Genomic DNA, 15,533 nt, shown 5'->3' on the forward strand with positions numbered 1-15,533 from the left:
TAATTATATTCATAAGTACGTCTGAGCCAGTAAAAACTCTACAACAGATTTATCCATCGGATCACCAGCAGTGATGGTGATACATGGCTGTGTACATTATGTAAATACAACTCGTCTATATATACATTCTAAAAAAATAAAACCAGATGCATTGATCAATAGATCTCTTTTATTGTTATTTCTCATTAGCAGCTTTATTTCATGTCTATATATTTATAAATATTTGTTGTAACGATGTTAACATAGTACATTTGGTTATTTGGAAACGAAATAAACATATCAAATCGGTATATTCCATATAATACAAGCCGTTATCAACGCAATATCTATTTCTTATTAAAACATTATGGTTGAAAAATTTGCCGATAAACTTTTTGGGTGTAAATATTTTGACCTTGCATATCTTAAAAACATCATTCACACAGGGTATGATAAACGACATAGACGTTAAGAAACTACAATTATTTGAAAACTCAAATATTTTATTTCAGGGACAAACTGTATTTCGGATTAATAAGTTCCGTACCACAAACAATGTAGCAAATAAAAAAACAACGATGTCCAACGCATTTTACAAAGCCACAAAGTCAAAGATTCTGAAAAACTTTGAATTCCTGAATTCCGATAATTTAAATTACAGAATTGACATAAATATGTCTTCAAACTGTTTAATTAACTATGAATAGAACTAATATCCAAAAGTGTAAAACAAAACAGAAAATTTGTATAGCTAATATATAAATTGGAAAACAATTTAGCTAACTATCAGTACAATTGATATAAATAGAAAAGTTAAAGAATGTCAACGGAAATATATACATTGCCTATATGTACTGAAAACAGAAATAGAAAATGCATTTATCAAAAGAAAGATCAATTATGCAATGAACATGATGATATTGTAGATCTTTAGCATTTATTTGATAAATTTAACAGTGTTAAACTATAGATAGAAACAGTTTTCTTAAATATACACTGTCAGCTATAAAACTTGATAAATAACGAGACACTTGTTGAAAACGATATTCTATTAGGAAGTCTGTACAGGCAATTCTAAGAACGCAATTGGTATCGCAATACTATTTAATTTTATATTGGCTTTTTGAAAAATATGCTATGAATACAAATTCGAGAAAATTAAACTGAACCTACTAGAATCTGCACAGGTTTCGCTTAAATTGCATCTAAAATAGAATTTAACCTTTCTAAGCTGGGATATAAAGTACATATGCATTATGCAAGCAAAACATATGTTTTTTTATCGAAAAATATAGGAAAAAATACTTTGTCTCAATCGATTGATGACTTTAGAACAGAGGTATACTACTGCCTTTATTTAGAGTAAACTTGGTGGAAAATATTAATATACTTTTTGCAGAAAGGAAATTGTAATCGATATTTTAAATTATATCTGTCCATATGTGATGTCTTATGTAGATAAGTAAACAGTAAAATCACAAAAATACTGAACTTAGAGGAAAATCAATTCGGAAAGTCCATAATCACATGGCAAAATCAAATAACAAAACGCATCAAAAACGACTGGACAAGAACTGTCATATTCCTGACTTGGTACAGGCATTTCCAAATGTAGAAACTGGTGGATTAAACCTGGTTCTATAGCGCTAACCCTCTCACTTTGATGACAGTCTCACCAAATTCCGTTACATTTACACTGATGCGTTAACTAAACAGACACAATAAATAAAATAGTCAAAACATAGATACATCAGTCATCATCGTATAACAATTTTAAAAGGAACAATTTAACAGAACACAAAAACATCTGTCTACAAACACATTCATTGAATTGTGTGTCTGACGTCAGAAAATTTTATACGTCACATAAATTTGTCGTTCAATGTGCATACAAACAATTTTCAAATTTACGTAGTGTTATGATATTGTAATTATTGTATTTATTTATATTGGCCTAATTTGTGTTGTATGGCCTGATAGTTGTTTACAAAATAATCTTATAACTGTGCAGTTTAGAAATCACTGGAACAATCACAGATACTTATGGACTGATTGGAACTTTCTATTTGACTTACATAATGATTCCAGAATGATCCTAATAAAAGATGCGTTATATAAACTTCTACATTTTACTAGAAACTTCCGTTGTAACTTTCTAGGACGTTCCATTCGAGAGTGTTCTAGAATTTTCCGTGACAACTATATATACACAGACACTAAAGTTAAACTCTCAGACTTAGACCTAGACTTAGACTTAGACTTAGACTTAGACATCGATAGACATTAGTATTCACAACATTTGGATTGACACTTTTATTCTACAAACAACATCATACTGGATTGTGACCTTAGCAGTGAACGTAATATTCAGATTGGATTCCAAAAGATTTCAGGATACAGATAAAGATAAAAGATTGAATTCATATTTTGGCAGTTAAATTGACAGTAATATTTGTGTAATACCTTTTATAAACTTTTGTATAATAAATCTTGTTAAATTTTTATTTTTGATTTGTGTCTTTTGATGGCTACAATTTAAAGGCGATTTCTGGCCGTAACAATAGGCAACGTTAGCATATTATCTCATATATCATTCGTCATACAACTTTAATGCAAATAACTTGAATTGTGTCAATCACATTAAAGATATCCTATTCAGAAGACTATAAAAAAAAATTTTCATCAATCAAATTAAATAATTTCAAATTTTCAATTTTTTAATCAACAAATGGTAGTCAGTAAAACGGATATACTATAATGATTTTGTATTACAATGATATCCAATTAATTTCATTTATGTAAAAGTATCTTACCTCCTATAGATATACATGATATATGGGGATATGATTGGTTAAAGGACTACACGTTGTGACTTCATATATTTTATATATACTGCAGCTGTGCTATTTGCGCAGTCACATTACAATGACCGTATATTCATATGTGATATAGTCAGTGACCGTATATTCATATGTGATATAGTCACTGACCGTATATCGTCTTGTTTATGGCGTTGACAATGCGTCTCCGTAGAGTTTTATTTATGACACCAATAAAACATACAGGTTCGCGGAAATTTTACGTCGTCCGATCGAATTTAAAAATGATGCTTTTTACCCAAAATACTTCATTTAGAACAGTTAAGAGATGCAGTATATAATGAATAGCCATACATTGTCTCGATATATTTGTACGCGGCTCGAAATAGGTAGAAATGCTCGCCACATCCTCGCTTTCAAATTTTACATGTCTCTAAGCCTTGTTCAAATAGCATTGATATATCGAGACAATGTATGGTTATTCTATATATATAGGGTTTGTTACAATGAATTGTTAGTTTCCATATAGGGTTAGCTACCATGTGGGTAAGTAAGAATTTACTTCCCTTTCGAAACAAAAAAGAAATCTGAAAGGTTTAAGCAGACGCCGAAATTGACAATGAACGATTGGAATAAATTCATAAAACATATTCAAAGCTAACAAGTTGTTAATGTTGCCATTTGTCAAATGGAAGTAGGTTCTTAATACTAAGTATTGAAGATTTGATCTCTGTGATATGCAGCTAGTCAAAATACCACATGTGAAGATAGTTGGTCAGATGAACTTTTTACACCCATATGGAGTTTACATGTATTTGATTTATTCTATGGTCTGGTCAGACAGTAAAAAATACAGGGTTCCAGCAGTAGGAGACTTATGCTACTTGGGATTTTCAAGTATCAAAAAATTCTTGCTTCAAAAATATTTGAAATCGTTAAAAAATTATTATAGACCCATTTATTGTCTGGTCTGCACATTTAGACGAATAAGTAGTCTGAAAATTCAATAGCAATAATTATACTATTTAAGAACAAGTATTATTCCATTTTTTTTTTATGAAGCATGATATCACTAGCTTTTATTGACATATACATTTTTGCTATCGTATATTTAAAATACAATCATTGCATAGTACGCGGGATAACTCAACAACAGTATTTCAATTAAAGTTGATCTACTAAAGTCCATAAAACATAATTGAAATATTTACTTTGCGTATCATCTAATTTTATGCACATTTTTTTTATATAATTTCATGGAGCTAGGTGCGGCGGATTTTCATTTACTTTGTAGACATGATTTTTAAGATTTAATGCTTTATTCCATCAAGGTCGATCTCGAGAAAGCAAGTCACCAATAACAGAAAAAGAAAGAGAAGTAATTATAACCTATTTCCGATTATTTAGGGCAAGAGGCTTTTGTGTTCGCTATATCCTCTTTTAATTTTTTGTCTTCATTTTCTTTGGTTCCTCCATATCATTTGACTAACTTATATAGTATCTATCTACATCAATTTAACTTAACAAAAAATACAAAATATGCATGTCGATCAAACAATCAATTGATTGGTCAAATGCTTTAAATTGAAATGAGATCAAAGAGTTATTTATCTAAGAGGAATGGCAACGGTTTAAACATACTGATGAATAATAAATTATAAATAAAGGCAACAGTATTATACCGCTGTTCAAAACTCGTAAATCTATGGACAAAAAACAAAATCGGGGTAACAAACCAAAACGGAGGGAAGCGCATTAAATATAAGAGGAGAACAACGACACAACATTAAAATGTAACACATACAGAAACGGACTAAGCATTAGACAAAATCCGATGGGATCCGATACATACCTCCTTCTTGGTTGGAAGGATGATGATAAGATAAACACATATTACATAACTTCTTTGTAGCAGTGTAGTCTGTGCCCGGGCTTATCATTATCTTAAAAGAGATTTCTAAACAAGAATTGTATACACATGTAAGTATCTAAACAAATAAACCATGACAAAAAGTTAATCTTACTAACAATACTCACACTTTAAATGGAGTTCCCTATTCCTCAAATGTGACTTGCTAAAATAAGACCTGTCCGTTGGTTGGTACTAACATTAACAACAAACAGAACGGATGCCACATATTGATCATGATCTGCCAACCCTTCCAGACCATATGAGATCACCCTCCGGTTTGTGGGTGGGTTTTGTTGATCAGCCTTAATCTACTATGTTTTGTTTAGTATACTTTGTTTACTTTCGACTTCGGATTTTTTATTATCCTTTTGGTATATTTCTTCTCTCTATTGCCGACTATGGAAAAGGTTAGATAATTTTGATTGTTGATAAAAAGAGGTGTGAGGATGTGAAACTTTAAAAAAAAAAAAAAAAAAAAAAACTTTTTTGTTAAATTTTTTTCATGAATCGTGTTTTTAGCTTCTTTGCAGGGAAATTATAATAACCATTATCAATATAGCAAGATAATTCAAGGAAAGGGTTTCATTGCAAGTTTCAGAAAACAAAATGACGTTATATAAAAAAAGTAATTCCTAGTGATGAATTATGTCGATATTAGGATAAAGTTGTTTAATGTGAAATCCAACCTAGGATTTATATATCTGAGAGAAATAGTAACGAGGTTCTAGATCAATGGAGGTGTCACACTGAGAGATCAATTATCTTTGTCTTATTTAAAAGCTGTTAACAAGAGAAACTTGACGGGTTTATATTATTTTTGTAATTACTTTTCTGACGTCAGGTGATTCACCGGTCAAATTATAACAAGTATATAATTAAGTCTTTCAACTTTTCCGTGGAAAGACTTATTGTTTCTGTTCTGACTATTAGGTCTTTCCACTTTTCTGTGGAAAGACCTTGGCTATTGTATTTGTTCTGATTATTTAGTCTCTCTAATTTTCTGTGGAAAGACTTATTGTAGTTCTTCTGATTATTATTATTATTAATATTATTTTTTTAACCGTTAACCGTATAAGCCTGGGGTATTCTTATTTCAGGCCCCTAGGTCATAACTTAGAAAATGAGGTCCAGGTCAAAAGTCAAGGTCGAGTTCTCAATTGTGACTTTTGCTTGTATTTGCATTTTCTCTGACACTTTGAAAGATACATATAAAAAAACAAGTGCAAAATGTTTGATTTATTGTAATAAAGATATGCTACATTAAATGTTATACAATTTAAAGTCATCTTATAGGAGTTAGTGCCCCTGCAATGTCTTAATATTAGGTTATTTGATTATAACTTCAACTATTAACATTATAAAGCTATTTGACTTCGTACAAAAGGTAAGGTGCCAAATGACCTTGAAAAATGGGCTACCGTAAGTGACCCTGAGAAAACCGGAAATAGAATTTTTTGTATTTTTTTCATATAAAAGTACTCAGAATCCATTTATTTTGTCATATAGATACGTAAACTGATTACATAAGACTAAAAATGACTTCCAACAAACCGGAAGTGGCCAATTATTTCCCATTCTACATACAAAAGCAGATAAAAACTTTATACTGTTGGAATCAGTGTAAAAGAAGCTATCATATGAGATTGGAGGTGATATTCATTTCACTGGAAGTAGCATATTATCTCCCTTATTTCACTCAAAAGTATAATTCAACCATTATTTATCACATCAGTATGAAGAAACTATCTTCTTATAAAAATTTCTTTGATGTGGAAAGACTTTCAGTTGTTCTCTGAATAATTGGTTTTTAATTCTATATAGGTCGGATTTCGAAACGTTACACATGTTACATGTACAGTTTATGAAATTCCGACAGGCTGTTCTGTATGTTGATAGAGTCTAACGTTTCATTTTTTTCACTTTATCATGTTTATATCAACTTTTGTTTATTTACCTTGGAGCAAAGTATTTTTTGCTAATACTTGAAAATGATTTAAATTGATAAGGAATGTATTGAACCATTACAAAATTATTCAATATTTACGGTTTCCTGTTTGCTATAAGTAATAGCATAACTAAATGAAATGATTTCCCCTCTAAATATTTTGGCAATGGAGTTATAGTAAATATTTTAGCGTCTACGGCTGGCAAAGTATTTAAAGTGAGAAAATAAAATTACAGGATACCACCTTGACTCAAATCGTCATCAGTTTAAAAAGATTGATTAACGCTAAAATGAATATCATGTGAAAACTGTTCAATTTCTTGTTTTTTAATGGACTTCCATTTTGTAGTTATTTTATTTAATCGATTAAACAGGTACAATGCAAAAAATAAGAAATGCTTATGTTTCCGGGGAAGATCATTTTTAGCCTGATTTCTGTATTATGGTATATCACTTCTACACTTTTTTTATGGTTGATTTGGTTAACAATTATGGAATTTTTACTGCAAAAATGTTTATAGACATGCTCCCATCGTTTCAACTCATTTAAGACAAGTCAGTGATTGTATATGAACACTACTGGGTCAATGCCACTGCTGGTAGATGTTTCGTCCCCGAGGGTATCACCAGCCCAGTAGTCAACATTTCGGTGTTGACATGAATATCAATAAAGTGGTTATTTTTATAAATTTCCTTTTTACAAAACTGAATTTTACGAAAAACTAAGGATTTTCTTATCCCAGGCATAAATAACCTTAGCCGTATTTGGCACAACTTTTTGGACTTTTGGTTCCTCGATGCTCTTCAACTTTGTACTTGGTTGGCTTGATAAATATTTTGATATGAGTGTCACTAATGAGTCTTATGTAGACGAAACACGCGTCTGGCGTACTAAATTATAATCCTGGTACCTTTGATATCTATTGTTATACATTTGCACAAAATCTGACATAGATTTGGAAACAACAAAAATCCGCAATAGATTAGGAAAATACAAAACTTGCCATAGATTAGGGTTTAAAATAATCTGCCATAGATTTCGAATGGCATGACGTCATTTTTACCATAGATTCGGAATCTGCCATAGATTTGACACCCACCATAGATTTGAGTCCTGCATATTATTAACTCTAAAAAAGGAAACTTCTTTTTTAGTGATCGTCAAGCGATTAGATTTGTACTTTTCCAACAATTATAAAATTTTAACATTGGAATTATCAATTTGTTATACCTTGATGTGTATCATACACATGAACATGTTTATGTACTAGGCCTTGTGTATAAAATATAAATTGCACAAAATTCATATGTATAATGTTCATTTTAAAGTCTAAATTGATATATTGAATATTAAATATATTTTTAGATAAATTCAATGGAAACACAAATTACTATTATAGCACAAACTAACTTTATAAAAAAACACTTTCAAATCATTAAAATCAATTCTGAATTCACATAGTATTTATTGAATGATTTTGTTCTTATTTTTTGTAATGATTTTTGCTTGGATAAAATCTCATAACATACCTATTAAAGACAACTGTTTTAACTATTACAGTTTTAACTATACAATTTCGTGTTTCCTGTAATTTCAGTAATGACGTGTTAAACCTCGAAACATGATTTTTTTCTAACACATTTGTTTTAAAAAAGGTTTAAAACTAAATAATTAACTTGTCATAACAAAAGCGGACACAGATTTTTCAAACGTTTTATTAAAATATTCATGTTTTGAGTTTAGCGTTATAAGTCCTTATACATGTCTGAAATAATATAATGTGTGTATGCATCAACATAGTAATAAATTCTGAAAATAGTTTACAAAATGTGTTTAAATAACAATTTTGAAATAGCCCCATCTATCGAAAGTGCTGATTTTCTTCGGAGAAGTCGGCTTTCAACAGTTTAGTTTTTGACTAGTCTACGCCTGTTCAGACCCGATTGTTATTGATTTTTTACGTAATTTAGGCTTTCAAAAGCTTTGGTTTCGAAATAACTCTTTATAAATATGTTGAAGCGAAGGAAAATTGTATTTACATGTATAATGTACATTTTAAAACTGCTGGATCGGTTCTTCTTTCGATAAAAAAATATTATGCGGTACCAAGCTCAGCTTAAATTTTTCTATAAAATTTTCATTTGTCATGTAGGGTAAAACAGCCGATTAATTTGCTGACATTTATATACTTAAGAATTACAGAGAAATAGGAAATTGAGTATCTATGATATTGTGTTACTATCCCTTGAAATTTTAAATATTTTTCCGAAAGTTTTACTTAATATTTTAAAAGAATTTCGTGTACTAATAATATGTATCGGAACTGTAAGTGTAAGTTTGGTTGTTGAATTTTTTTAAAATATTTTGGCATTTTTGTTTTGCATTCGCTGTATATAAAGCCTCGGTCATACCTCAACGGATAGCTCGAACGGATGCCTAACGGATAACTTTTTCTCAATCCGTTCATGTCCGTTAGACGTCCGTTCTTATCTGTTAGACGTCCGTCCATATCCGTTGCGTGTTCGTTAAGCGTACGTTTTATCCGTCGATGTCCATTCTGTCCGATGGAAAATTTTGAGCATGTTCAAAACTTTGAACGGACGTCCGGTAGGCGTCCGTTTTGTACGGTACTCGTCCGTTTCGTTTCCGTTTTGTTTCCGTTACGTGTCCGTTATACATCCGTTGGAGGTCTGGTAGATAAATTCACCAACGGACTTTTGACGGACGTCTAACGGATAAAACGGATGTTGAACAGATCTGAAACGGACAAATGCCAATTGAAAATTTCGCGTCAGAAATGCCCATTAGATTTATTTAGGTTCATGAAATCTTAGAGTTCATAATCGATCTTAGAGTAAGGGCACGTCTTCACAATCAAGCAGCTCTTATTCAGGCCAAACACTGCCCTTTGGACGCATTTTGAAGAACAAACAAAAACCAGTTACACAGACACATTTTGAATATTTATGCGATTTATATGTATTATTATTGTCGCCTTTAATTTTTCCGTACATCTTGTTTATCTGTTTAATTCGATACGCTTCCGTTAGGTGTTCGTTTTATGCGGTAATCGTCCGTTGGATGTACGTTCGACATCCGTTCTGTCCGGTACGTTTCCGGTTCTCGTACGTTGCATATCCGTCGCATGTCCGTTATGCATTCGTTAAGCGTCCGTTTTATTTGGTCAGTACATCAACAGACTCCCAACGGATAACAATTTTGCCAACTTTTATTTTAATCCGTTAGGCGTCGTTTCGTCTTATCCGGTAAGGTGTGACCGAGGCTTAACAAAATGAAAAAGTGAGTTCGCCCAAATCGATTTCTTGGACTATTTGTCAAATTTGATTTTGTGTCCTATATCATTCTTTTGTTTCCTCTTCTAATTGTTTTGCCATAACTTTTTAAGTTGATAACAACTCAGCAAAGATACCACATGGAACCAATCAACTCAATAGTGTGTCCCTCTCAAGTGAATATTAACCATAACCCTCGACTGATCATTAGATAATGCATATAAGCAGAAGGTCAGAATCAAGAACTATCCAGATATCAAATACCTTTTTTCGTAAGAGAAATGAACCATTTTCCTTCACTTAAATCCATTGCAATATATTTTTAAGATTAACTTAAATTGTCCATAGACAAATATATTTGGCGTACTCTAGACAATAATTTTCTCACAAAAACTACTCAAACACGGTCTTCGTATTCAATTCACAATCAGTCAAAACACTGGTTGTCTTTACAGATATGTCTTGCCTTCTAGTAATTTGGTTATGCTAATGTTGAATATAAAAAAACAATACTTTAACATGTGTCATAAGTTATGCAAATATTTCAAGTCAATGAGCAATGACTGAGGTACATGGCTAAACAATCTCCATGTTTATACTACTGCATACCAAACACTTAGCCACTTTAACCTTAAAATAAGGTCGACTTAACAATACAGAATAAATGGGTGGCAAGTTCTCAAAAGACACCCTTTGTACAATGGTTTGTTATAACTGATGTCACGATTGTGGAAATAATGTATTAATCATAAAACTGTCACGGCCAATGGACTGGTAAATATCGTGCTATGGTATATAAAACAGGGATATCTCGACGATAGCAATGCTTTGTTCTTTTTTGAAGTTTGTACAGTGATCTATGGTTGTTGACTTCTACATGTTCTAAGCTGTTTCGTCTCTGGTGGATTGTTGTGTCATTAGCAATTACAAAACGTATACCAAATCTTCTTATTTATTATTATTCACATGAAAAATCAGGGATTCTACATAATCCCTGATTATACAAGTTTCCTGTAACATATATACCGTATGAAAATGAATCATCTTTTGTACTCAACCGTCTTCATATGGTAAAGTCCACAAAAAGACAAGTTATCTTCACATATAATTATGTTCGATCCAACAAGTCTTAACTCCTACTCCTGAATAATGCCTGCTAAGCAGAAAAGTATCAAATTTCAATTCTTAAGTGGTTTATTTGACCAAGCTGATAGCTGCTTGAACTTCTACACCTATGACATATGATACCATGATACCAACATGACAAAAAGGTATACAGAAGTCTCACATATATAGTAAGGCAGACATCATGCTGTTTCTGTTGAGAAATCTTTTTTTTCAATAAAAACTAACAACAAACCAGATTTTAAAATTTTAATCGATAGCAACATTTGGTCAACTTTATTCAGCCCTTTGACATAATCAGGACAATTTCTACTCCAACTGAAGTTGCTAAGAAGTTCTACTTTTTTTAAATATATTGTTATAATTCAGAATTTTCCTAATTTCAACATTATAATAATAATAAAATAGTATACATATATATAAATATAATCAACAACTAAATATTTTACACAACCATATTCAAAATAGTTACACCATGTGTAAAGAAACCATCAAATGTCTATTTTCATATAAAATAACATCACATGTACATTGTATTTTTCAATATGTCATGGATTGAACGTTTGAGTTGTTTAGAAATGAACCATTCAAAACATTTGACTTCCTAATTAGTGAATTATTTGTGCAGTCCTCATAAAAGACTCTGGGCACTAAAAACATCCAAACATTGACCTTCTGAACAATTCGTGTATTTTTAAAGCCACTAAAAAATAAGCTTGAGAGAGTATTCCATTAAATCATTGGGAACATTGATTTGTATAACAATATTGTTGGTATGTAGGGTGAAAGGTACCATATTTAAGTACCTGTTATTTATTAATAAACTTTCAATGGCATTTTTGAACATAGTGTAGAGATACTTTTAAATCATAACAACAACATAGAAGTCAGTCTGATATTTGTGTAAACACTAAAATATGAGGATTTGGTTAACATTTCAATGATCAATTTCAGCCATACCTATCAAATTTAACCATTTTGGTTCAGCTTTGTTTAAAACAAAACCAAGAGGTGGTTTTGAGAATTAATATAACATAAATAAAGTAACCAGTATGACTGTATTTGTAAAGATCTTAATACAACATAAAAATTTACATTAAACAAAGATTTCAGGTAAACATCTGCACCAAAAAACATAATAAAGAGTGTTCATAATCATGATTTGTCATGCAAAAATGAAAATGTAACACATTGTATGATCACACTGGGAAAACAAAACATTATAGAAGTGATTTCTTTTTAACTATCAGACCAAACAACCATTTTATAATCTTTGTGGAAATCTGTTTACTTATTTATATGTCTAAAATATATAAAAATTTAGTTGAAACATAAAATAAAATGGAATAAATATGAGACAGAGATAAACCAATTCTTACCAACTCAGTACTCACAAAATGATTCACTTGAAAAGCTCTTGCATTTCAAACAAAGTTTGTTTCAATGAATCAATACTATTTTTCCTAGAACCTTTCAAGGAATATGTATTTACACTTGTTTCTAAACATTTTCAGTTGTATATTTATGACCAAATACAAAGTCAAATATAAGTTAGATAAATTATGGATTTAAAATATATCCTACAAAAACTTAAACTAGAGGCTCTCAAGAGCCTGTATTGCTCACCTGACTCTACTTTTTGAAATCATATAAAAACAGATAAAATTTGGCTACAAAGCAACAACACTTAGCCAGCATCTCATAAGGAAAGGACTATTTATGCTATGTTTGATTTCATTCAATTCCGTGGTTCTCTAGAAGAAGACTTTTGTATGCATTTCCCATAGGGTCCTATGTTAAACTAAGCCCCCCACCAACTGGCAGCCATCTTGGATGATGGATCGGAGACAAAGTAACAACACTTGGTCAGCATCGCATAAGGTACATTCATGCTATGCTTGGTTTCATTCCATTCGATGGTTCTTTAAAAGATGTCATTTGTATGCATTTCCTATAGGGTCCTATGTTAAACTAATCCCCCCGCTGGCGGCCATCTTGGATGATGGATCAGCTACAAAGTAACAACATTTGGTCAGCACCTCATAAGGAACATTTATGCCATATTTGGTTTCATTCCATTCAGTAGTTCTCTAAAAGAAGTCATTTGTATGAATTTCCCATAGGGTCATATGTTAAACTAAGTCCCCCGCTGGCGGCCATTTGGATGATGGATTGGCTACAAAGTAACAACACTTGGTCAGCACCTCATAAGGAATTCTTAAGTTTAAGGAATTCTTAACTTAAGTTTAACTTAAACTAAGTCCCCCGCTGGCGGCCATCTTGGATGATGGATCGGCTACAAAGTAACAACACTTGGTCAGCACCTCATAAGGAACATTCATGCCATGTTTGGTTTCATTCCATTCAGTGGTTCTCTAGAAGATGTTCAAAATGTAAAAAGTTAACGTCGACGACGGACAACAGACGACAGACGCTGACGACGGGCCAGGTGAGCTAAAAAAATACAATAAAGCCATAACCAAACCAGATTTAATGACATGTACATTCCTAATTTGAATCATGTTAAAACCATTGTTGTGTCACCCTAAGAATACCCTTGGGTTGGAATGTATAATTATGAACTAACACCACATCTTTTTAACCTGTATAATTTTCATATTCATAATAAAAAAAAAATCAATGTAAATAAACAGAAACTTAACAAAATATGGATTTCACAAAAGAAATTCACAGATCTACTGAATATAAGTTTAGCAAAAATGTTAACAACAATATAAGTTCAATACTCATTAAAAAAAGTCATCTTTATTATTGTTATGAGATAAGATTAGATAAAAATAAGATAATGACATCATTATTACTACTTGCCAAGGTCTTAGTCATAATAATATGTAGCAGACGGCCAGATCATAAATACAAATGCATGCTTTGCTATGCTTAGCTTATTCTTTTGTAATTCAAGGCAATTGAAAACTAGTAGTATCTGTCACACATAGTAAAAAGCATAGATCAGTAAAGAAAAAAACTTTTTTTCAATTTTTTGTACAATATTCAAATGAATGTTGATAGATTTGATTTTGAGAATATTATGAGGTAGTTCTCCAATCTATCTTCAAAATCAAATGATAAAAAAATAGTTGATAACAGAAATAAATTCTAAAATGAAACCTTTTAGTTGAGATTCAAACTAATGACTTTTGATTAGAAAATAATAAATGTGCTAAGAGACAACTTTGTCACTTTGTATTTGTATATATATAGCGTACTGTAAACTGAATGTCATGTGCACCTTTTTACTTGGAGGAAAAGGAGAGTTTATGCATGATTGTTTATTTAATGATTTTAAGAAAAACAATTTAAACAAATTAAATGGATATATAAAAGTTATATGCAGGTGGGGAATAAATACAGAGGTAATAAGGAGTAATATAAAGGAATGTAATGCTCCTGGGCTTCAGGATTCACAGTAAAATATGTAAAACGACTTAATGTACAGTATTTAATAATGAGTACATATCTATCAAAACAATAATTATTGCCATACCATGTACATAGATCCTTAAAACACTTGGAACTTTTTTTATTATCATGATAAATATTGATAAAAAAACAATCAACATAATTAAGATGTAATAGAAGGAATGTTCCTGTTTTTAAAATGTGTAAATATGTAGTATCATGAAAAAAATATATATCAAATATTAGATATACATAGAAATATAGGTGGAGGGAAAGACTGTATAAATTCACACAAATGCAAAACTAGAATAGCATTATTTGAAAACAACACGATTATTGTTTCTGTATCTCGACTCAAGCAAAATGGTTTAAATGGAACAAAACCCCATCATGCATACCAATTTGACAAGACTTTTCACCTCTGTTCTTATATACATACTATTCAAGGAAGTAACTCTTAAAATCCAGAAGTAACTGTCTAAATTAATGTAAAAAAGTCATACATTTCATTTTTAACTTCTAGTACAAAACATTAATAAGCAGAAGAGATTTAATTTTTCCTTTCAAGGGAACTAACTATGACTGAATATATGAAAGTCCTTGTGAAAAATATATATTTAACACAACTATTGCATTAAGAACAACTAGGCACTTTTAATACCTACTATGAGTCAAAACTTTTCCTAACTCCAAAAGAAAATGATTATCTAAAAGCCAACTTCATTTGAATAAGTGAAAATCTACTATTCTAAATATCATAGTTAAGGTTTAAATATATGACGAAAGCTACAAAATGTATGTATGTCATGCTAATATAAACAGTATAACTAATTAAAAAAAGAAAAACACATGAAACGAGAAACTTATACATATCAATTCTTAAAATAAGTTGTACAATACAATTATTTGTAATGCTTAAGAATATTAACCTGCTAATATGTTAATAAATTAGTTTATAAAATACATGTTTATATTCATCAACATTTCATTTCTTTAGAAAATAAAATGCAAGGTGTTGTTTTTTCATGAATAACACTGT

The sequence above is a fragment of the Mytilus galloprovincialis genome, chromosome 9 (genome assembly GCF_965363235.1).
Source record: "Mytilus galloprovincialis chromosome 9, xbMytGall1.hap1.1, whole genome shotgun sequence".
Classification (NCBI taxonomy): Eukaryota; Metazoa; Mollusca; class Bivalvia; order Mytilida; family Mytilidae; genus Mytilus; species Mytilus galloprovincialis.